This window comes from Panthera onca, chromosome D4, assembly GCF_046562875.1.
Source record: "Panthera onca isolate mPanOnc1 chromosome D4, mPanOnc1 haplotype 2, whole genome shotgun sequence".
In the NCBI taxonomy this organism is placed as follows: Eukaryota; Metazoa; Chordata; class Mammalia; order Carnivora; family Felidae; genus Panthera; species Panthera onca.
In genome coordinates, this window is record NC_138351.1 from 5,460,895 (window position 1) to 5,484,118 (window position 23,224).

The 23,224-nt window shown below is 50.1% G+C and overlaps 1 protein-coding gene across 5 annotated transcripts in view; it reads right to left on the reverse strand.

Annotated features, from left to right (window-relative positions):
- The window catches only part of ROR2 (receptor tyrosine kinase like orphan receptor 2), a 199,582-nt gene that overhangs the window by 46,672 nt on the left and 129,686 nt on the right, over nt 1-23,224 (reverse strand). The window lies entirely within an intron of this gene.

Sequence of the window (23,224 nt, forward strand, 5' to 3'; positions counted from 1 at the left end):
TCGTGAATAAATTCGGAACCGGGGTGTTTCAGGCAGCGCGTTCCCCTCCTGTCCACTGGCAGCCAGCAGCCAAGGACGGACCTACCTACAGCTGTGAGGACAGAGGTATCTCGTCCTACAGCTCTAGCAACCCACCCTCTAGAGACGGGGTCACAGCAGGCGCAACCACTCCCAGGCTCACCCCCACCCAGCGCGGGAGCAGATCTGGTCCGCCTAACCCAGAATACCACACAGAGCCGTGGGCCCCTGTTCCCGGGTCCCACCAGTCGGGCCGGGAGGGTGGGGTAGAAATGGTGGCTCTGACGACACATCCGGATGGATCCGGGTCTGTGACATCAAAACCTAGCATGGAATGGGACACACGTGCCGAACGTCACGCAGCTTAGAAGGAAATCTTGCCCTGCTACACGTGGATGACCCTGGGGGACATTATGCTGAGGGAAAGAGCCAGACACAGAAAGACAAATAGTGTCTGACCAGTGAGGTCCCCAGAGGTGTCCAATTCATAGGCAGAAAGCAGACAGGGGGGCGGTGGGGGGGGCGGGGGGAGGCAGGAGTTGGTGGTTTAATGGGGACAGGTTCTGGAGATGCATGGTGATGGCAGGAGTACAATAATGTGAGTGCCGTTAACGCCACTGAACCCCATACTTAAAAATGGCTAAGACGTGGGGGCGCCTGGGTGGCTCAGTCGGTTGAGTGTCCGACTTCAGCTCAGGTCATGATCTTACGATCCATGAGTTCGAGCCCCGCGTCGGGCTCTGTGCCGACAGCTCGGAGCCTGGAGCCTGCTTCGGGTGCTGTGTCTCCTTCTCTCTCTGCACCTCCCCTGCTCACACTCTGTCTGTCTCTCTCTCAAAAATAAATAAACATTTTAAAAAAATGGCTAAGACGTGTGGAGGTTCCTCAAAAAATTAAAAATAGATCTACCCTATGACCCAGGAACAGCACTGCTAGGAATTTACCCAAAGGACACAGGAGGGCTGGTGCACAGGGGCACTTGTACCCCAATGTTTATAGCAGTGCTTTCAACGATAGCCAAATTATGGAAAGAGCCTAAATGTCCATCAATTGATGAATGGATAAAGAAGATGTGGTTTATAAATACAATGGAATACTACTCGGCAATGAGAAAGAATGCGATCTGGCCTTGTCTAGCAACGTGGATGGAACTGGAGGGTGTTATGCTAAATGAAATAAGTCAGGCAGAGAAAGACAGATACCATATGTTTTCATGCTTATGTGGATCATGAGAAACTTAACAGAAGACCGGGGGGAGGGGGAGAGGGGAAAAAAGTTACAGAGAGGGAAGGAGCCAAACCCTAAGAGACTCTTAAAATCTGAGAATAAACTGAGGGTTGATGGCGGGGGGGGGGGGGGTGTGGAAAGTGGGTGATGGGCATGAGGAGGGCACCTGTCGGGAGGAGCCCTGGGTGCTGTATGGAAAGCAATTTGACAATAAGTTTCCTATTAAAAAAAAATGGCTAACACGGCAAACTTTTAGGTTATGTGCATTTATTACAATTTCTTTGAAAGTCTCTGGAAGGCGGTTTATAACTCAGTGACAAACCGGGTCACCCCGCTTGCCTCTCTTACACGAGACCCAGGAACCAACAAAGCACCCAGACACTCGAGGCTGCTCTTGCGATGAGAAGCCTTGCTCGAGGAAGCTGGGGCCTGCGAACAGGGTACAAGCGGTTTTCAGACAGAGCGGTTTTCACGCAAGAGTCTTCAAATTGTTTTGCTGAATAAACACCGACTGGCCAGCTGATTCATGAGGGCACCGGCATCTCTAAACTAAACCTGTCTGCACCGCCAGGTCCGAAACCCCAGGATGCGCCAGGGAACACACCAGCCTTCAGCGCCCTTGGCATTGAGCCGCAGCACCCATGCGGCCAGCGGGAGGGTGTTTCTGCCCGGGCCGGGGCTTCTCACACCCAGTTAAGGAAGGTCCCCTCTTTCTATCACTTCTAGTCCAAACTCAACCACACAACAGACGCCACGCTCCATGCCGGCTTCCGTAAAATGTCCCCCATCGATCACGCGTCCTTATTCTCCAATTCCCCGTATCGCTCAACGTTCCCCAGGGGACTGTAAACAGCGGCTAGGCCATCCCAGCATTAGAACCTAGACAGAATCCGGGGCCCCGGCAGCACAGACACAGGCAGAAACCGGGCAAGGCAGTCCACGGATGTGTGCTAAAGAATTAAACTTGAGCTGGGTTGGAAATTTTCAATTGGCATGTTATACATGCCATCACTCAGCGCTGTGTAAATGCAGAGAGACCACAGGAAATCAAACACACTTGTACTATATACACACATCTGAAAGAGGCATAAAAATTATTAACTGCTTAGAAATTGACAAATGGTGTGAAACAGTCAAATAAATATACACCCTGAAGAAAAATAAGCACTATTAGCCCAATTCTACCGCGGAACAGATTCCCAGCTCTTCCAAGGTAGCTTTCTGTTTTGCGGCCCAAGGTTTCCCGGCGCGTCTGAGTCACGGTGTCCCCCTCACCGTGCGAAGGAGCCGGAGGTGGCCCCGATGCTTCTGCTGACTCTCGGGTCGACCTCACCCACCCACCCAGACCTGCAAAGTCGCTGTTCACCGCAGAAAGGCTAAGACTCTGAACAGGTTGTGATGGTCAGCACGGAGGCTGCGACTTGACTTTTCATCTCTTTCGGCCTCAAGCTTTGCCTTAAAAAATAACTTAGTAGGGGCGCCTGGGTGGCTCAGTCGGCCAAGCATCCGACTTTGGTTCGGGTCATGATCTCGCGGTGAGTGAGTTCGAGCCCCACGTGGGGCTCTGTGCTGACAGCTCAGAGCCCGGAGCCTGCTTCGGATTCTGTGTCTCCCTCTCTCTCTACCCTTCCCCTGCTCACACTCTGTGTGTCTCTCAAAAATAAACATTTAAAAAAAATTTTTAAATAAAAAATGACAGCAAGGGTCACATATGTGAATAAAGGCAGAATATGGCCCATTACCGTGGTCCTTAGAGCTGACACCCTAAGTTTCCACAGAACGGGGCCCCGTTGTTGCTTCCTGAGAAAGGAGGACCCCACTGATAGCCTGATATTAGAAACTGTCATTCTCCTACAGAGCATGAAGTCAGACACAGAATGGTTGTCCACACTCAAGATGCTGCACGTCCTAAAATTTAAAAGCCAAATGGAACAGGTGCAAATATGAATTTGGGGAAAGGAGACAAATGGGTCCAGCGTTTCAGCAGATGCCAACTGAATCTCTCCCGGCCCCCAAAAAGGGTTGGAAACACCCCAGAGGAAAAACACAAAACAAACACAGGCCAAAACCAACAAAACAACTGCAAAAACTACCACACACACACACACACACACACACACACACCTAAATGTCACTGTTGCATAGCCAGAATTATAAAGGTAATTTAAAATTTCTTTTATTCTATTTTTAAACACCTCTACAATGAAAAAGCATTGGATTATTAATCGATGTAATTCACATACCACAAAATTTGCCATTTTAAAGTCGACAGTCCACGGGCGCCTGGGTTCAGTGCCAGGCTCTTGATTTCTGCTCAGGTCATGATCTCACAGTTTGTGAGTTCAAGCCTCACATCAAGCTCTGCGCTGTCAGCACAGAGATCCTGTCTGCCTCCCTCTCTGCCCCTCCCCTGCACATTCTCTCTCTCTCTCTCTTTCTCCAAAATAAATAAACTTTAAAAAGTATCTTAAAAAAATCTCAAAAAAACTAAAAATAAAGTCTACCTTCCAGCTCCAGCGGGTTTGGGGATATGCACAAGATTGTGCAACTGTCTCCACTATGTAATTCCAGAATATTCCATCGCCCCCAAAAGAAATCTTGTTCTCATCGGCAGCCCTCCCCATTCCCACCTCCCCCAGGCCCTGCAACCACCAGTCTGCTCTCTGTCTCTAGAGCTTTATGTTTTGGGCCTATTATATAAATGAAATCACACAACATGTGGCCTTTTGAACAAACACCAATTGTATGATTCCTTTTGCTTTTTGATATTATGCGTGGAAATGCACACAAGACCCGAGGTGAGTACAGGACAGGAGGCTGGAGTCACCGGGATTATGGACGCCAAGACGCGTCCGAAAGTCACCTGCCAGGACACCAGCACACCTCCACACGCTGCCACGGGAAAGGCAGGGCTCCGGGGCTCTGGACACAGGGGACCAAGTCGGGGTTCAGCACCGCCAGCACTGGAGCTGGTCTCTCCTGCTTGCACCCTGACTAGCGGGTTCTCCTGCATGTCACTGCTGCTGGCTGACCGACCTGTACCCACCTTCCTAACCCTGCACACTGCCTTGGTGATCCCTGCCAGCCCGGCTGGCCGGTGACAGTCCCCGGCGGTGTGAGCCCCGTGACATCTCCCTGATGCCCTGCCCAGCACCTCCTCACACAAAGCCCCGCTTCGGGCTTGCCTGGTGCTGCTGCCCTCGCCTCCGCTGGCCATCCGACAGACGAGGAGACCCGAACAGGGAACAACCTAGGGGAGGAGCCCCGGCTGCCCCAACGCCTCGGGACTTAATCCTCTTCTGAAATGGAGCAAATCACATGTCTTTCATTTTGGTAGAAGGCTACAGGGCATGCTATGAAGGCCACACGTGTCCATCAGGGGCTTGGAATTTCTGATGCTCTAACTCTCCCGCACCAGACGTGGGGGGCTTTCACTGTGAAAACCCACGCAGGGAGACACGGAAGGCCACCGGAACACAAACCATCGATGGCCTCAATCAAGTAAGGGGTTTATTAGCTCCTTAATTGTTTGTTTGATGTTTGAAGAAGAGAGAACATTTAATTTGAAACCAATTGAAATGTGGCTGCTTTAGCGCAAAGACACATTAATTGTATAGTTTGACAGTCAAACTATTATAGTCAAAATTATACTTTAGTCAAAACTATAGTCAAAATTATACTTTAATGCCTAGAAGCAAAGGCTGAACACAACGTGATGATAACCCTTCTGGAACATGGGATTCTGGAACAGAAAAAAGTACATTAGGTAAAGTCTAAGCAAAGAGGAACGGTATGGATTTTGGTTAAGAATACTGAGGGGCCGGGGCACCCGGGTGGCTCAATCGGCTGGGTGTCCGACTCTTGATTTAAGCTCAGGTTGTGATCTCGAAGTTCGTGGGATCGAGCCCCATGTCCGGCTCCATGCTGACAGCGTGGAGCCTGCTTCAGATTCTCTGTCCCCACCTTTCTCTGCCCTTCCCCTGCTCATGCTCTCTCTCTCTCTCTCTCAAAAATTAAAAAAAAAAAATCTCTCCCTCTCTCTTTCCCTCCTCCCACCGCATGCTCTCTCTTTCTTTTAAAATAAATAAATAAATATTTTTTTCAAAAAGAATCAGTCAATCGAGGCACATTTGCTGTGACAAATGTCCCACACTAACGTGTAAGATTTAACATCGGGGGAAACAGGTGCGTGGTGCAGAGGAACTCGATACGACCTTCACATCCTTTCTACAAATCTAAAACTGTCCTCACCGAAGAGCTTACTCAAAAACACTTACACATCCCATCACATGGCTTAAGCCCATAACCAAGGCTCACAGGTAGAGAAGGGCTGTAGGAAAGATCCTATCTCCAAACACCTCGCATTCTTGATCACTGGATACGGCCCCAAAGCCAGGCATGAACAGTAGATTTAGTGTCAGGTGTTCAAAGAGTCCATAGCAGGCCAGTGACTACTCAGAAGTTAAGTGAGTTAGGTTCGGACCTGAATCCTACGTCATTCATCAGGCGTGGTGACGTCAGCTCTTACTCAGGAACTTAGGGCATATTCTGGGCAGCACTAATCAGTGTCCCGCACATTCAGGGCTGAACTGACCGGCGTCAGAATGGCCCGATGAAAAGATTTGATGCTGATATTTCATGGCACACACGCTGCCCACACGTGGGAAAATGCAGAGCGATTGGGAACCAGGCACCAGCCACACACACACGGAATCTTCCACAGACCTTCTCTCAACACGGGCCTCCAGCGTGACGTCCTGATTTAGGGCGTCCGTAAGAGACGTGTACGTCTGCAAAGCAGCAAGTGGGTCTGTGCTGATTTCCAGGCTCTTTCTGTCCTATTAAAATCCCAGCTTTCTCATCAGCAGCAGAGACACTATGAAGCAAGAATTTACTAATGAAGTTCAACCCACGCCCTCGGATGTGGGCCCATGGTGCTATTCTGTTTGCGATTTGCGTCTCTTAAAAAGTGTTTTGTTATTCCTACTGTTTTCATCCTTACGCCCTACCTGTTGATCTGAATGGGTACACGTGCTGTGATTTAATTAGGTGTAGTCTCTAGAATATCTGGACACCTTCAAAGCAGGCTCCTTTTAATTAGTGAGGCTGCCTTATTCACCGGAGCTTGGCATTCTTGGGTTTGGTCATCCTTGCGAAAAGGTATAATTTCCAGGATATGAGAAAGAACAGCAGTCAGGGAGGGCCCAGAAAAAGCCCACAGTCTGGAGGGGTGATCGTGTAGCAGAACAGGAGCCTCTCGAAGGACAGGCCCGGATTTTACGATGAAAACCCAGACAGCACACCCGTTTTCGACGGGCAACGTTGGCCGTGCATCCAGCGCAACCCCTCGGCTGAGCAACATGTGCAACCGAAACCATCCGTGACGCCGGAAGTGTAAGAATGGAGGGAAAGAAACTAACAACCGAGAGGGAGCGCGGTAGATGGTCCTAAAAGGCGCGTCCGTTAGTCTGGGCGTTCGGCCAGAGAAGGTACGTCCAACAGGAAGAAGACTCCATAACGTCTCTGGGAACACGCTGGTTAAAACATCGCACGCTGTGTGTCTCCAGCCAGAAAAGCGCACAGCGGTCAGGGTGAGCGGCTTGTGCCCAATCGCCGGCCGTCTTTATTCTCACTATTGCTACCTCGGGGTTGAGTAAACATTGGTGGTGTTCTCCCTCAAGGGCTGGCCTAACCCTGCTTTGGAAACACGAAGTAACACCCACCAACCTGAAACGGAGTCACCAGGGTCCCTCACCAACTTACACTCCTCTTTGATTCCACTTCTGCGGCAAAAAAAAAAAAAAAAACCCATCAAGGCCGCGGGTGAGTGGGAGCCCAGACCCAGCTGCCGCCCCGGCACCCCCTGAAGGGAGGGCTTTTCCACCCTGGGTCCCCGGTGGGTCCCCCGGACCCCCAACAGAGGCCCCGCTGTCAGGGTCCAGTGAGGATCTGGCCGAGGAGGGCGAGGGGCCGCTCGGGAGGCTGAATCGGGGACTTCCGTCTGCCCCAATACCTAGAGCCCCCCGCAGAAAAGGAGCCAACGGACATGCTGGTTATGTTCCCTGTTGCCATTGGGTTTCACGGACGAGTCTTGAATGTCCGTTGTCCCCCTGCACACGAGGAGTCGTTTCTTACCTCGAATCCCTAGATTTCATTAAAGGTAAAAAGAGGAAAAGATACCTTAAAACAAACAAATAAAGCAACCCTTAGTGGGAAAAGAATCCAGTTGTGCAGTAACCCATAGAAACAGGGGAAGTGACCTTCTAACTGTTTAAGGAAGGGATTTAAAGGCCTCGGCCACACGCGCCGCAGCCCCGGGACCCAGGCCTGCGAGACCCGTAGGCTGGCGTGAGCGGGACTGGAGAGAACAGGGTCCGAGGGTCAGAAGAGGCCTGCGTCAACCAAGAATCTACATCCGGCCTGTGTGGCCAGATGCTGCTCTCGTCCCCAGAAGCATCGTCCAATTGTTCTTTTGAAAGTGGGGCATGCGATCGCCTCAAGTTCATGGAAATAAGCAACAAAATGGGGGTCAATGTCTGCTACAATTGACCAGGTGGTGACAGTGATGATTTTTTTTTAAATTTTTTTTTTAACATTTATTTATTTTTGGGACAGAGAGAGACAGAGCATGAACGGGGGAGGGTCAGAGAGAGGGAGGGAGACACAGAATCCGAAACAGGCTCCGGGCTCTGAGCTGTCAGCACAGAGCCGGACGCGGGGCTTGAACTCACGAACCGCGAGATCATGACCTGAGCCGAAGTCGGACGCTTCGCCGACTGAACCACCCAGGCGCCCCAGTGATGATTTTGTTTAAAGGTACCTTCTGTATGAGCTTGCCAGCAACAATGCACCACTGCCCGGATGTCCAAATTTTGGAGGCCGAATTCGAGATCCCGATGCGAGCAGGGCTGGTTTCTTCATGGCCCCTCTCCCAGGCGTGCAGACGGCCGTCCCCTCTGCGTCCCCTCTGTGTCCTAATCTCTCCTTATAAGGACGCCAGTCGCATTGGCTTCGAGCCCACCCTAATGACCGCATCTAAATTTAATTACTTCTGTAAAGACAGTATGTCCAAACGAGGTCCCCCTCTGAGATACCGGGGGGCTAGGACTGCAGCGCGTCTATTCTGGGGGAGCACGATTCAACCGACAACAGGTAGCGTTCATTTGCCCTCATTGCCTCTTTAGAAGGAATGCGGATGTGAAAGCGGCTTTTGCGAGCGCGGGGTGCAGACGGACAGACAGGCCTCAACGAGACAGGAGGCAGGGGTTTGGACCAGGTACAGAGGTGCGTCTGGGGGACCCGCCCACAGCCCGCTGATGATTCTAGCGCCCCGGCTGCTGCCTCAGACACCTTCTCTCTTGTACGAAATACACCCCGTGGCTGCGCTCCCCCAGACGTGAGTCAGGACAGGGGTTCTCCGAGCTCCATGCACCCGCGATTTCCAGCAGCAGCTGTGACACCTTCCGAGCCCGCACCTGCCAGGTCCCTCCGCTCACGGCGCTCACTCACGTCAGCGCCACTGTCCCCGCTGGGCGGCAGGGAGGCCCGCAGGGAGGGGGGCGCTGGTCAACGTTTACATGGTGCCTCAGTTTACCCACGTCGTCCTCATAGCCCCTTCCCATGACCTCCGAGTCTGGACCTTCTCCTCCTGCCCTCATTTTCCGTGCCACTGAGTGTCTTCCCCGCCCTGCTACTCTGAAGGCTGCACCTGCAAAGCTCCTCCCTCTTTCCACCCTTGAGGGGAGAGAGGGCTTGGCTTTAAAAGAGCAAAACAGGGGCGCCTGGGTGGCTCGGTCAGTTAAGCGTCTGACTTCGGCTCAGGTCATGATCTCACTGTTCACGGGTTCGAGCCCCACGTCGGGCTCTGGGCTGACAACTCGGAGCCTGGAGCCTGCTTCCGATTCTGTGTCTCCCTCTCTCTCTGCCCCTCCCTCTCTCTCTCTCTCTCTCTCAAAAATTAACTTAAAAAGAAATAAAAAGAATAAATAAATGTTAAAAAAAAATTAAAAAAAAAAAAAAAAAGAAATAAAAAGAAAATGCACAGAGCCCCCAAAATGTACCTTGTCAGGTCAGACCCCTCTCCGGGAAGCCAGTGTCACAGACCCGAGGACCAGTTCCCATCTGATACGCACATCATACTCGACGTGTCCAAGCAGGAAGCCCGCTCTCCTCCACAGACTACTTCCCTGCAGCTGCCCCCCACCTCCTGAATTCTGACTCCGTCGATCCACAGGCCAAGGCCCCAGCCCCCCCCCCCCCAGTTGTGTCTGACTCCCCTTCCAGCCACATTCTGCATCCAACCCGTCATGAAATGTCAACCTCTCAGTCTTCAAAATGAATCAGAATCGATGCTGCCGGCCCCGCCCCACCCCCGCCTCGCCCCTGCCCCGCTGCTCACGCCTGGTCCCCTTCGCTCCTGGCTCTGCTGGGTCACATGACAGCCCCTGCATGACCCACCTCCCCTCCAGAAGGGGCTTCACGCACCATCACCTGAGACAGCAGAGGTGACCCTCGGAAACATAAGGCCCAGCGGGAGAAGCCGGACACGGAAGAGCCCGGATTGTGTGACTCCCGCTTACGCCACGTTCAACGAGAGCCCGAGGCACGTGTGGTGACGGAGGTCAGCAGCACCCTTGCGGGGGACGGCCACGACGGAGCAGGACAGAGGTTTCTGCGAGGCTGCTGGCGACGTGCGAACTGATGCACGTATGCGTATTACGCCCACCCCAAGCTTACCGCGTTTCCCCTGGCGTGTTCGCTCCTGTAACACTACCTCCTTCAACGAGGCCCGCCCTGACCCCTTCCCTCCACATCAAGCTCTCAGTCCTGCTGCCTAAAAACCACATGTCTGTCTGCTCCCTGCTCAGCCCGGCAGCTGAGCAGGGATGGTTCCTCTGGTGAACGAGTGAATGAATGAATGCTCCTGTGCTCGACACCTTCCAGCACCTTCCACCTGCTCTACCCTCTGTCCGCCCTCCATGCAGATGCACACGCACACGTGGCCTCCTGAACTCGCCCGGGCTCCTCTACCCTTCACGCCCCCCTCCCCCCGTCAACAACTCCAGCCCCTTCTCCCTCTAGAGTTGACGTCTGTTTGCCCCCCGCCTGGAAAACGCCACCTGAGACCTCTCCGCTCCGTTGCTGGCTTGTGAGGCCACCCTCCCCGTCCCTTGCTGCATTTCTCTCCAGAGCAACGTGTCTGTCCCACGTCAGCAGAGGGTGGTCCGTGGAACAAGGCTGTGGGTGACGGTCACAGGCGTTACCTCGAACCCCGGCATGCAGGAAGCACCCCAAAACTCCGAGGACAAAACGCATGCTGGCAGAGTCGTGGGACCGTCACGCTCACGTTCCGGAAACCCTGAGGTTCATCTCACGGTGTGAAGGGGGGGCTCACACCTGTCCCAGGCATGCGGGGGGGCCCCTTTGCTGCACTCCTCTTCTCAGAGGCAGATAAGGGGGTCACAGTGCGGGCCCCTGCCCCTCCCAACAGCAAGCGAGCACCTCCCTGCTCCACTGCCCTCCGACCCGACCTTCCTCCCCGTGCCCCAGCAGGTGCACCTGAGATGCATTCTGCTGAGAGACGCCAGGCCCCCGGACCACACGCCGCAGAACTGGCCCGCAGAACGGTGGCCTAAGGATCTCGGTGAACTCACTCTGCCTCCAAAACCACAAAATCCTGGGCCACGCGATGAAAACCAAGCATGTCGGAACTCCGAGAATTCACCAGGGCCACCGAATGAGCTGAAAACAAATCGTCCACGTGAAAGAAAGGACTGAAGGACTGGGCCCCGGGAAGATGGCCTCGCTGCATCGTCTGGACGTACAGCACCCGGGGGAGATCCTAGGTCTGACTCGGCTGGGCTGCGGCTGGGGTCGTAGGGAGGCAGCGGGGAGGGGGGTGTCACCCCTGGGACACTGTCAAACAGCAGCAGGCTGCCAGCAACACCTCAGCAGCTCCCTCGTGGCGACCACAGGGCAGGAAACACCAGCCGCCCAGAATTCAAAAGGAAATCCAGACCCAGGGGACCACAGGAAACTTCGAGAAGTCCGACGTACTTCCCGGATCAACAACACTGCGCATGTGGAAGGCCGTGCGCACACCCCAGGAAGGCTAGAAGGCGGAAGACACCGGCCCCTCATCTCTGGTGCCATCAGGAAGAGGCAGCGAAGGCTGATGTTTGATGGATGCCCGCTCACAAGCTCCCCTTGGCAAAAGGTTCAAGACACGCAGCGAGGTGCGTAAGAAAGTCTCCTGACCAAGGACTGGCTGGCCACACAACAGTGCTGACTGAGAGGTGACCCTCAGGAACCCAAACTTGAAAACGTAGAGGACCTTCGGCGCCGGGGTGGCTCAGTCGTTTAAACGTCCAACTTCATCAGCTCAGGTCACGATCTCATGGTTCATGAGTTTGAGCCCCTCGTTGGGCTCTGTGCTGACAGCTCAGAACCCGGAGCCTGCTTCAGATTCTGTGCCTCCCTCTCTCTCTGCCCCTCCCAGACTCATACTCTGCGTGTGTGCGTGTGTGTGTGTGTGTGTGTGTGTGTCTCAAAAAATAAATAAACATTAAATAATTTTAAATAAAATGTAGAGGACCACATGTTAAGTGTTCTTATCACACAGACAAAATAATAACAATACTAACAACAGTAATAAAGACGGGAGAAGGAGACTTTTGGAAGCAATGGCTATGTTTATAGCCCAGACTGTGGTGATGGTTTCACGAGCATACACTGATCCCCAAACTTACCAAGTTGTGTACGTTAAATCTGTAAAGTTTTCTGGATGCCAATCATACCTCAATTGAGTGGTTTAAAAACAAAACAAAGAGAACTTAAGAATAGCGGACAACTCAGCGGTCACACATCATAGGAAAGAGAGAACCCGCAGAATTAGTCAAGGAAAGCCACTAAACAAACAAACGGTAGCAAGAAAAACACCCCCAAAAACCGAAATGAAAAACAAAAACAAAACCACAGCAGCAAAAACAAACCTTGTTGGGTAGAGGGGTTTGCTACTAGAGTTGCTAAAATATTATTTAAAATGTCCAATTTTGGGGGTGCTTGGGTGGCTCAACTGGTTAAGTGTCCGCCTGACTCTTGATCTCAGCTCAGGTCACGATCTCAAGATTTTTGAGTTTGAGCCCCATGTCGGGCTCTGTGCTGATGGCATGGAGTCTGCTCGGGATCCTGTCTCTCATTCTCTCTGACCCTCCCCAGCTTGTGTGTGCTCTCAGTCTCTCTCTCTCTCAAAATAAATAAATAAATTTAAAAACATTTTTAATAAAAACCAAAATGTCCAGTTTTAACAAAGAGTACAAAGACATACAGAAAAAAAAAAATCAGACAGCATGCCACATACACAGGAAGAAAAAAAAAACACCTAACAGAAAATGTCCCTGAGGAGACTAAGGCCATTATAAATATAGTCTTAAACAGATTATAAATATGTTTAAAAAAAGAAAGAAAACCACATCTAAGGAATCAAAGGAGGGGCACCTGGGTGGCTCAGTCAGTTAAGTGTCTGACTTCAGCTCAGGTCATGATCTCACAGTTTGTGGGTTTGAGCCTCCTGTCGGGCTCTGTGCTGACAGTTCACAGCCTGGAGCCCACTTTGGATTCTGTGTCTCCCTTTCTCTCTGCTCCTCCCCTGCTCACGCTCAAAAATAAATAAACCCTCAAAAAAATTGTATAGAATCAAAGGAAATTACAACAACTTTTTCTCACCAAACAGGGAATATCAATAAAGTGATAGAAATCAAAAGAATCAAATAGAAATTCTACAGTGGAAAGAACAATAGCTGAAATTCACCAGGTGGGCTCCACAGCAGATGTGAGCTGGCAGAAGATTCAGTGAAGTAGAAGACACTTTACTATCTTTCCTGCAATAGAGATTATCTACTCTGAAGAGAAGAAAATGAAAAGAATAAAGAAAAGCAGCAGAATCTAAGGCACCCGTGGGACATGACCAAGAGCACCAACACATACATAATGGGAGTCCAGAAAGAGATGAAAAAGGCAGAAAAAAATATCTGAAGAAATGATAACCAAAAACTTACCAAACTGGAGAAAAAGTATTCATTTAAACACTTAGAAAATCAAGAAACTCTAAGTAGGACAACCTCTAAGAACCTACAACTGGACGCACCACAAACAAACCTGAAAAACGAAAGCAGAATCTTAAAAGGAGCAAGAGAAGGGACTCGTCATGTAGTGGGGGTCCTCAGTAAGATTAAGAGTTGGTTTCTCATCAGAAACCAAGTGGGATGACATATTAAAAGTTTTTGGGGGGAAGAAAAAGACTGTCAGTCAAGAATTCTATACCCAGCTAAACTCTTTTTCAAAAATGAGTAAGTTAGGCCACTTCCAGATGAACAACAAATGGGGAAAATCTGTCATTAGCAGACTTCTCTACAAGACATAGTAAAGGGAGTTATTTGAGGGAGGATGAAAGGACATTGGAAGGAATCCGAATCCACACAAAGAAGTAAAATAGTACCAGTAAGGTACCTACATAGGTACTATGAAAGTTATATAAACGTATTTTTGTCTGTAGCTCTTTTTTTCTATTTCTTTTAAAAAACTACTGCATAAAACCATAACTATAAAATTGTGTTGATGAACTTAAAACATATAAAGATGTAAATTGTATGGCACTAATAGTTCAGAGGGAAGGGGAAGGAATAGCAACATATTGGAGCAAAGTATTTACTATTAATATTAAGTTAGTATTAATCTGAACTATATTTTTTAAATGTTCATTTATTTATTTGGGGGTGGGGGGGGCAGGGGCAGAGAGAGAGGAGGGAGAGAGAGGATCCCAACAAGCCTCCACACTGTCAGTGCAGAGCCCCACACTGGGCTCAATCCCATGAACCATGAGTGAGCAAGATTTTTTGTTAAGTAAGATGATAATAGTAATCTTCATGCAACCACTGAGAAAATGATTTTTTAAAATGACATATATGAGAGACAAAGAAATTTTTAAATCACACCAGGAACTATCTACTTAATACAAAAAAAAAAAAAAAGGAAGGAATCAAGGAACAGAGGAACAAAAAAGAAGTGATATATAGAAAATAAGTAGCAAAATGACAGAAGTAAAACCTACCTCATAATTAATTAATTAAAAGCAAATGGGTTGAAAGGACAAATCAAAACAGCAGAGATTGGCCAAAAGGATTTTTAAAATTATCCAACTTTATGTTGTCTATAAAAGATACTTTGTATTCAAGAACACAAATAGCTGGAAAGGGGTATCACACACACAATAATCATAAGAAAGCTGTAAGGGCTATATTAGTACCTAACAAAATAACCTGCAGGATATAAATCATTACTAGAAACAAAGGACATTTTATAATGACAAGATGGTCAATCCAATCTATTTTAAACACATATGCAACTAAAAACAAAGCCCCAAAAACACAAAGCAAAAACTTACAGAAATGAAGGGGAAAATAGCTAAGTCAGCAATAATAACTGGAGATTTCCACTTTCAATAATGGACATAAGTACTAAATAGATCAGCAGGAGAACAGAAAACTTAAACAACACTATACACTATGCCTAACACTAAAGAACATTCCACGCCAACCACAAGATACACATTCTTCTCAAACTTACACTGAAAGTATTCTAGGACAGATAATATTCTAGGCAATAAAATAAAACTTGATAGCTTTAAAAGGAATAAAGTCATGCAAAGTACGTTCTTTGGCAACAGAATGGAATTAGAAATCAGTAACAGGAGAAAATTTAGGAAATTCACAAATATGTGAAATGAAACACAACATTTCTAAATAACCAATGAGCCACAGGAAAAAAATCACAGGAAGATTATAAAATACTCTGGGAGGAATGAGAGTGATGCCCAAAATAACAGAACTTAAGTGTGCAGCTAAAGCAATGCTTAAAGGGAAAGTTACAGTCTTAACTGTCCGTACTAAAAAGGATGTTAAACCAATAACCTCGCTTTACACGTTAAGGCCTTGTAAAAAGAAGAGCAAACTTAACCCAAAGCTAACAGAAGAAAGAAAAGAATAAAAATAACAGAGAAAATCAAAGCTGGTTCTTTGAAAAGATGAACGGAATTGAGAAAGCTTTGTCTAGGGTGACCAAGAGAAAAAGAGAGGAGGCTCAAATTATTAAAATCAGAAATGAAATATGGGGGCATTACTACTGAATTACAAGAAACAGAAAGGTCTAGAAAAGAATACTATAAATCATCGTGTGCCAACAAGTTAATAATATGGATGAAATGGACACATTCCTACAGAAACGCAGCGACTGACACTGATGTCAGAAGAAACAGAAAATCTGAACGGGTCTAGAACAAGTGAAGACATTGAATTAACAATAAGAAAACTGCACAGAAAGAAAACCCCAGGGCCGGATGGCTTTTCTGGTGAATTCTACCAAATGTTTAGAGAATTAACACCTATAACTTCACAGACACTTCAAAAAATAAAAAATGGAATACTTTCCAACATATTTGATAAGGCCAGTATTGTCCTGATACCGAAAGCACGTCGTGGTAAATCTGAACAAAGTAAATCTGTACACAAAGTGCAGAAAATTGCAAAGTCAAGACTCTTGAGTGAGCAGAGCAAGGTGAGAGCCAAGTGTACCCTGTGTCCCCCAAGGCCAATCCCAGACACAGAAAGGCAGGTGACCTAGAGTCGTGGAAGCTAGGCAGGAAACACAACCCTGCAGAGACTTACGCAGGAAACAGGATGCACCATGTCTGAGTCATGTTAGCAAATTTATACATGTCCTTTTCCACTAAAAAAACAAAGAAAAAAAAAAAACAAAACGCCTAGCTAAATTTTTTAGGTAGAACAAAATAACTCATCTTGGAAATTGTATAACTAACGAGATTTTCTAGGGGCATCTGGGTGGCTCAGTCGGTTGAGTGTCTGACTTCGGCTCAGGTCATGATCTCATGGTCCGTGGGTTCGAGCCCCGCGTCGGGCTCTGTGCTGACAGCTCAGAGCCTGGAGCCTGCTTTGGATTCTTTGTCTCCCTCTCTCTGTGCCCCTGCCCTGCTCACACTCTGTCTCTGTCTCTCAAAAAAGTGAAGAAACATTAAAAAATATATATATTAAAAAAAAAAACTAATGAGATATTCTAGTTTTTTTTAAAGAATGTCAACAATTTAATGAAACTACGTAACTTAAAATATCTACCGCACAAAGAGAGATGCAGCCATAGTGAGAGTCCCCTGCGCGCCCCAGGAGTTTTAAACAACCTGAAAACAGTCTTTATATTCTGTTTCCCAAATACCTGATCCCACTGGAGAGTATCTGATCCGTTCAATGCAAAGAGCAAGGATTTGCAATAGCAACACGAATATTTGCACTCTGTCAGTTATGATTTTGGACCATTAACATTGACTATATTAAAGCAATACAGGGGCACCTCAGTGGCTCAGTCGGTTAAGCGGCGACTTTGGCTCAGGTCATGATCTCACGGTTCGTGAGTTCGAGCCCCGCATCGGGCTCTGTGCTGATGGCTCAGAGCCTGGAGCCTGCTTCAGATTCTGTGTCTCCCTCTCTCTCTGCCCCTCCCCCGCTCACGCTCTCTCCCTCTCTCTCAAAAAATAAATAAACATTAAAAAAAATTTTTTTTTAAACAATACTAACCAGTGCAAGTCGTTACCATAAAAATGCAGGTAATTGCCAATTATCATTTTTTCTATAAATGAATGTCGTTGTCTCTTCTAAGCTTCTCCTTTTAAACTAATTTACTGAAAGCATGAAGTTGGCAATCCTATCACCAGACACTGCCTATTTCCTCATGCTCCAATAAAAAAAGGACATTTTTCAGTACATTGTTTTACCTAAGTGAGACTCTTAAACTCATAAATCATGGTCGTTTCAAGATTTTCTTTGAGGGTTTCTTTATTTTCACAGCCAGAAGCCCTAAACTAATCAATCATGGAGTAATGTCATGGGCAATTACCACGGGCGGGACTTGCCTGTTCTGTCTCTCAAGGTGTGTTCTCAGCTTCATATTTTAAAGCACATTTGTTTTAACAACCAAAGGGCACCATGTAAGCTCTCTCTCTCAGTTGTTGGGACACCCAGGAAACACACACACACACACACACACACACACACACACGCATGTGCCTGTGACTCAGAGGGTCCCTGCAACTTCCTCCTCATGACTTTAAGCTTTCAGGATCTTAAACAGACAGATTTGGAAGAAAATGAGACCAGATGAAAAGAACATTAAGGGCTGGCATCCCTGGGCACAGGGACAGGGGGCTGGCATCCCCAGGCACACGGGCAGGGGGCTGACATCTCTAGGCACAGGCATAGGGGGCTGACATCTCTAGGCACAGGCATAGGGGGCTGGCATCCATGGGCTCTCCCTCCTTGTCCATGAAAATGGTAGCATCTCAGATACATCCTATGCAATCTGTCAGCACTGTACTGTACCTTACTGAAACCTTCTTTCCCAGCAGAGAATTCAGGGAAAACACCATTTATGCTCATAATACATCTGTGAGGCTGAACAGACCTCGGGGTGAGGGAAGCAGGGGGAGAGCGAATGGCCACCAGCCAGAGAAAATCCCCTCCCTGCTCATCTGCAGGCAATTTTACAAGGACAATACAGCCCTCTTGGAGAGCTGCTTGTAAAGAATTTTCAAAGAGAACAAACAGGTTAATGGAAATGAGTCTCTCTCTCTCTCTATTCCTGCCTCCCTTCCTCTCCTCCCCCTCTCCCATTTTAATTCTGTGTTTTTCCTTTTCGTTTTGAGGGTCCGTAGGTGTAGGGGTAGAGGAAGCTGTAATGGGACCCTTTCTCTGTCTCTTGGTCCGGTTCTCCTTCCAGACTCCCAGAGGGTACCCTTCCTTCGCTCCACTGGTTCTCAATGGGCAGAGGGATTTTGCACCCTCCCCCCTCCACCCCCACTGATGTCCAGCAATGCCTGGAGATGTTTCTGATTGTCAGACTGGGGTGGGGACACCAGTGGCCCCTCGTGGCCCAAGGCCAGGGATGCTCTGATGCACAGTCACCATGCAGAAAAGCCCCCATCGCACAGAATTATCGGGTCCCAAATGTCAACACCGTGTGGTTGAGAACCCCTGCTTGGGTCTGTCCTACCTTCTATTTTGCTGCGTGTTCTTAGTTGAGGGTCCGCAAGCCTGAGAGTGGGAATAAAACTCAGATATAATCTCATCCAGCCATCGGGGCTCCGGGCTCATCCTTTCCCAATGTCACACACAATCTAAGCCCCGGAAGGCTCTGGCATGTTGGACGAGCCCAACTTTTACAGTCGGACAGAGGTCCCCCCGCCTCTGCCTCTTACCGGCTCTGAGGGGGGGCCAGACAAGTGGCTTCCCGGCCTCTCTGACTCGTACCCCGGGAGACAAGCTTACAGAGCCGTGACGGTCCCGGGAAGTCACACAGAACTTCTTGGACTGGGCTTTACATCCCTCCCACCGAAGCCGGTAAGTGTGTGTTCTTGTTCTCCATCTGTCCCCTTTGTCTAAGCTTTCCTCCTCTGCCACCACGGTTGCCAGTGAGGCGGGGACCCCCCACGAACACCGGCCCAGGGCAGCGGCCGCAACTCAGACGTGAAGGACCGGGCAAGACCAGCAGAAACACCAGCCACGCCTATGTTTGCTTCTGTGACACCGCGTCACCGCGGACGTCCTGCGTGTGTCCCAGGGTGCCCGCAGGCCAGCCGCTGGCTGGGGCTGCACAGAAGGCGGCCCGCTGTCATCGGCCACGGAGGGACTGGGGTCGCCCAGACAGCTAAACTGCTGGAGAAAGCACATGCCCTTTGACCAGGGTGAGAGGGACGCGGGCTTTCACCCACCCGTGGCTTCTCACCGCTATAAAAGCGCGAACAAGAGAGGGGAGGGCGGCCAGCGGCCCAGGCCGTCTCGGGAAGGACACGGGGACTGCGGCTTCCAGCGCCCACACGGCCGTGCAGACGCACACCCTCTCGTACTTGGCTCCGCGCTTAGTGACCAGGCCACGGTGAAGTTCACGGCCCTGCTTCAAATATCTACCAAAGCAGATGCCAAGGGTAACAGCACGTAAACGTCGCGGGGCGCGAAGGCCGGGAAAGCCTCCGCGCTGGAGGGGGAGGTTTTGCAGAAATGGGGAGGTCAGACCAAGGCACTCCAATAGCGCCTCGTTCCTACAAAGGAGGCTGGATGGTACCCCCAGGCCACTCCACGTTCCTTCCCACCATCACCTTTATGTGTAAGGAGTTTACAGCATGGGGGCCCCTGGGGGGCTCAGTCGGTTAAGCCTCCGACTCTTGGCTTCAGCTCAGGTCGTGATCTCGCAGTTTCTGGGTTCGAGCCCTGTGTCGGGCCCTGCACTGACAGGGTGCAGCCTGCTTGGGATTCCCTCTCTGCACCGCGCCCCCGTCCAAAAAATAAGTAAACTTAAAAAAAAAAAAAAAAAGACTTTGCAGCACGGACACGGACGTACGCATCAGAGGAGGCTAAGCTGTCCTCTGAACACGGGAATGGCCACGACGTGAGATCCGCAGGGCAGGGTGCTGGGCACGGTTACTCTCTTCCAGGGCTTTCTTTGGACCTCGCTGACCCCCAGGCCTTGTGCTAAAACCGGGGAGTAAAAAGGGAAGAGCCCAAAGATATCTCGGTGGCAGTTTTCAAGAGGGAAAGACGACAAGGGATCACCTCCAGCGGGAATACGCTCTCCTCAGTGGGAACAGAAACGTGCCTTCAGCACGCCACACTGCGGCCCGGCACGGTGACGAGAGGCAGCGTCCACACAGGGGGCCCTCGGGAGGGGCAGACAGGTCCACACCTGAGGAGCCTGTCACCGATGCGGGTCCCTGAGGGCCCGAGGCAGCAGCTGTGCACGGGAAGATTGGACAACAGCGGGCTCTAAAAGGAACTAGAACTCGAGGGCTGCTGTGATCCATCCAACATCCCTGAGGCCATCTTACCTGTCGACAGGTAGGCTGGGGCCGGGTCCCAAGTGAGAGGCCTTGAGGCGGCTCCGTGACCAAGTCCTGAATGACAAGCGCACACGTGCAACAAAACTACCGCTGGCAGGCTGCCAAAAGGAGTTTGTGCTTTCAATTTAACACGGGAGGCAGCCGAATGTGTGCGGGGGGCGGGGGGAACCATCCCACGGTGGGGGGAACCATCCCACGCGTGCAGGCCCACCTGGGTGACTCTGGCCCACGAGCTGCCCCGGACCAGAGTTTACCTGGCGTTTCAAAACTGATGGTTCCCATCAGTTTGCCACCATCAGCTGGTAAAGATCCCCAGGTTAGGCTGAGGAAGGTGCAGACACGGCGACGGGCGTGTATCTGGGGGAAAGGCCACACGGGACAGCCACCTTCCTCTGCGACGTTCACACCCCCCACCCGACCGTTCCACCTCCGGGAAATGCATCTCGCAAAACGAACTCACGCACGCATGAAATGCTATGCGCCCACGGTAACCGAAGCATTGCATTTCTGCTTTTGTTTGCATTTCCGTGGGCTTTTATTTTGTCTCTCGGTGTCCAGACTTAACAGATTTTAACACAGGAACAAATTCATTTCACCACAACCACAACCGATACGGAGAACAGACTCATCACCCAAAAAACTCTTCCCACACTCTCCCTTTACACACACACGCACGCACACACACACACACACACACACACACACGCACTTTTTCCTCCATTGGCTTTTTTGAGAAAAATGGAATCACATAAAATGTAACCGATGGAGATCAGATCATGCCACCCCCAAAAGAGGCTACTTTGGCAGAAGGATTATTCTGAATTGAAGACAGCTAAGAAACAGCAAAGAGAGGGGAGCTCTCTGCTCTCGGCATCTGCCTAAAAGCAGGGCATACATCTCCCTTTGTGAAGGCGTCCCCCTCTTCCGTACCAGGAGGGAAGAACGATCCTGATCGCCTGATCGTTGTAGGTAGATGCAGCACCAAGAGGAGTCCGCCTGAGTAAATCCCAGGAAATCACCCTTACCTACCACGGCTCCCCCCCACATACTTCCGGGTCACTCTGTCACAATCCACCACCCTTGGAAGCCCAAACTCTTTCCCTTCGCTTCATCTTGTCTCCGCGATGTTTCGCCCTTCGTTTACGCAGCGTAAGGCATCCGAGCCTCAGCAGTTCCTTGGGTTTTCGCGGGTTTTTTTCCCCCCGAAGCATTCATCCGCGTGAGAAAATCAACATCGACAAAATCCGTGCACCTTTCCTACTGTGACGCAGTCTGTCAGTTTAATTCCCAGGCCTTAGTCACAGAACCTAAGGGAGTAGAGGAAGCTTTTTTCCTCCCCTACGTGGCCTTTGATACTGGCTGTTTTCTCTCAACATAATGTCTTCGAGGGGCCGTCTAATTTGGTGTCTGTGGAAAGAATCCACTTGCCTTTTTTTTGGTACAACAGTATTCCATGGTATGGATGGGCCACAGTTTACTTACCCATTCTTTCACTGAAGGACAGCTGCACTGCACCAGTTTGGGGCCATTCCAAATAGAGCTGCTAAGAATATTCGCGGACAGGTTTGGTGGGATTAAGTTCCCATTCTCGGGGTACAGGCCAGGAGCGGGGAGTGTCTGCTTTGAGGTGACCCCTTTGGATTCTGACTCGGCTGGCTGGGACCTGGGATTCTGCATTCCTAACGGCCCCCACGCAAAGCCATGCTGCTGGCCCGTGGACCATCGTGAACGGTCTTGGCTTCTGGGCAGACGGGTCACACGCTTTCAAGCTGGCGTGAGTTAAGACTGGCAGCCGTCACCAGGCCCTCTGATTGGTCAATGACACTCGTCACAAATAAACCTTTGCTCAATCCGGAAGGTTTTAGGTGAAGGACGCACTTGGCACTTGTATTCCCCACCGAGTCCTGCGGGCGTTTGGGTCTGAGACCCTGCTGAGCCTCACCTGCGAGCAGGAGAAACTGTGAGCACAGCTGTCTGTAGACCCTAGATGTAAGGGCTGTACTTCCTCTGTGCCGCAAAGCATCTTCCAAGGCACTGAAACGGGGGCAAGTTCACCTGCAGGGCTCAGCAAAGAGAGACACGGAAGAGGCCAGGGCAGTGGGGAGGGGAGGTGTGCAGAGAGCCCGTGAAAGAGCTCCAGATCACCACCCCTTTTGCCCACGGGAAATGGACTGAATCCAGCCCCACGGGGCCATGTGTGCCGGGAGAGCCAAGTTAGGAAGGATGTGAGGTTCTTCTGGCTTTCCAACCATGGGGAGGGGCAGGAACCACCACACCATTACTCCAGGGAGAAAGTGCAGGGCGTTGGAGGGCCACGCAGGGATGCCGCCTTGTGAAAAGCCGAGGGGACTGAACAAAAAGTGGGCAAAGGGCCCAAAGAGACATTTCTCCAAAGAGGATACGCAAACGTCCAACAAGCACATGCAAAGGGGCACTTGGGTGGCTCAGTCGGTGAAGCGTCTGACTCTCGGTTTCGGATCAGGCCACGGTTCGCAAGATCGAGCCCCGTGCAGGGCTCTGTGCTGACAACACGGAGCCTGCCTGGGATTCTCTCTCTCCCTCTCTCTCTCTGTCCCTTCCCCACTCATGCCCCCCCTCAAAATAAACAGACTTAAAAAAAAAAGCACATGAAAAGATCACCGATCATCAGAGAGATTACAAAACCGTCAGCAATCACTGGCAAGACCCACGAGCCACCGCAATGAAATACTTCGCATCCATTAACAGAAAATGACGAGCGTGGGAGAGGATGTCACGAAGCCAGAGACTTTGCGTGCTTCTGGTCGCACTGCGAGATGGTCACCTGCTGGGAAACGGTATGGCAGTTCCCCCCAAAATTAAGAATATAATTACGACATGACGCAGCGACCACACTTCCGAGTATGTACCCAAAACACCTGAAAGCAGGGTCCTGAAGAGACAGCTGCACGCTCATGTTCACAGCGGCGTTAGTCACAGCAGCCGAAACATGGAAGCAGCCCAAGGGTCCACCCGGGGATGAACAGGCAAGCTAAGTGTGGTGTATAC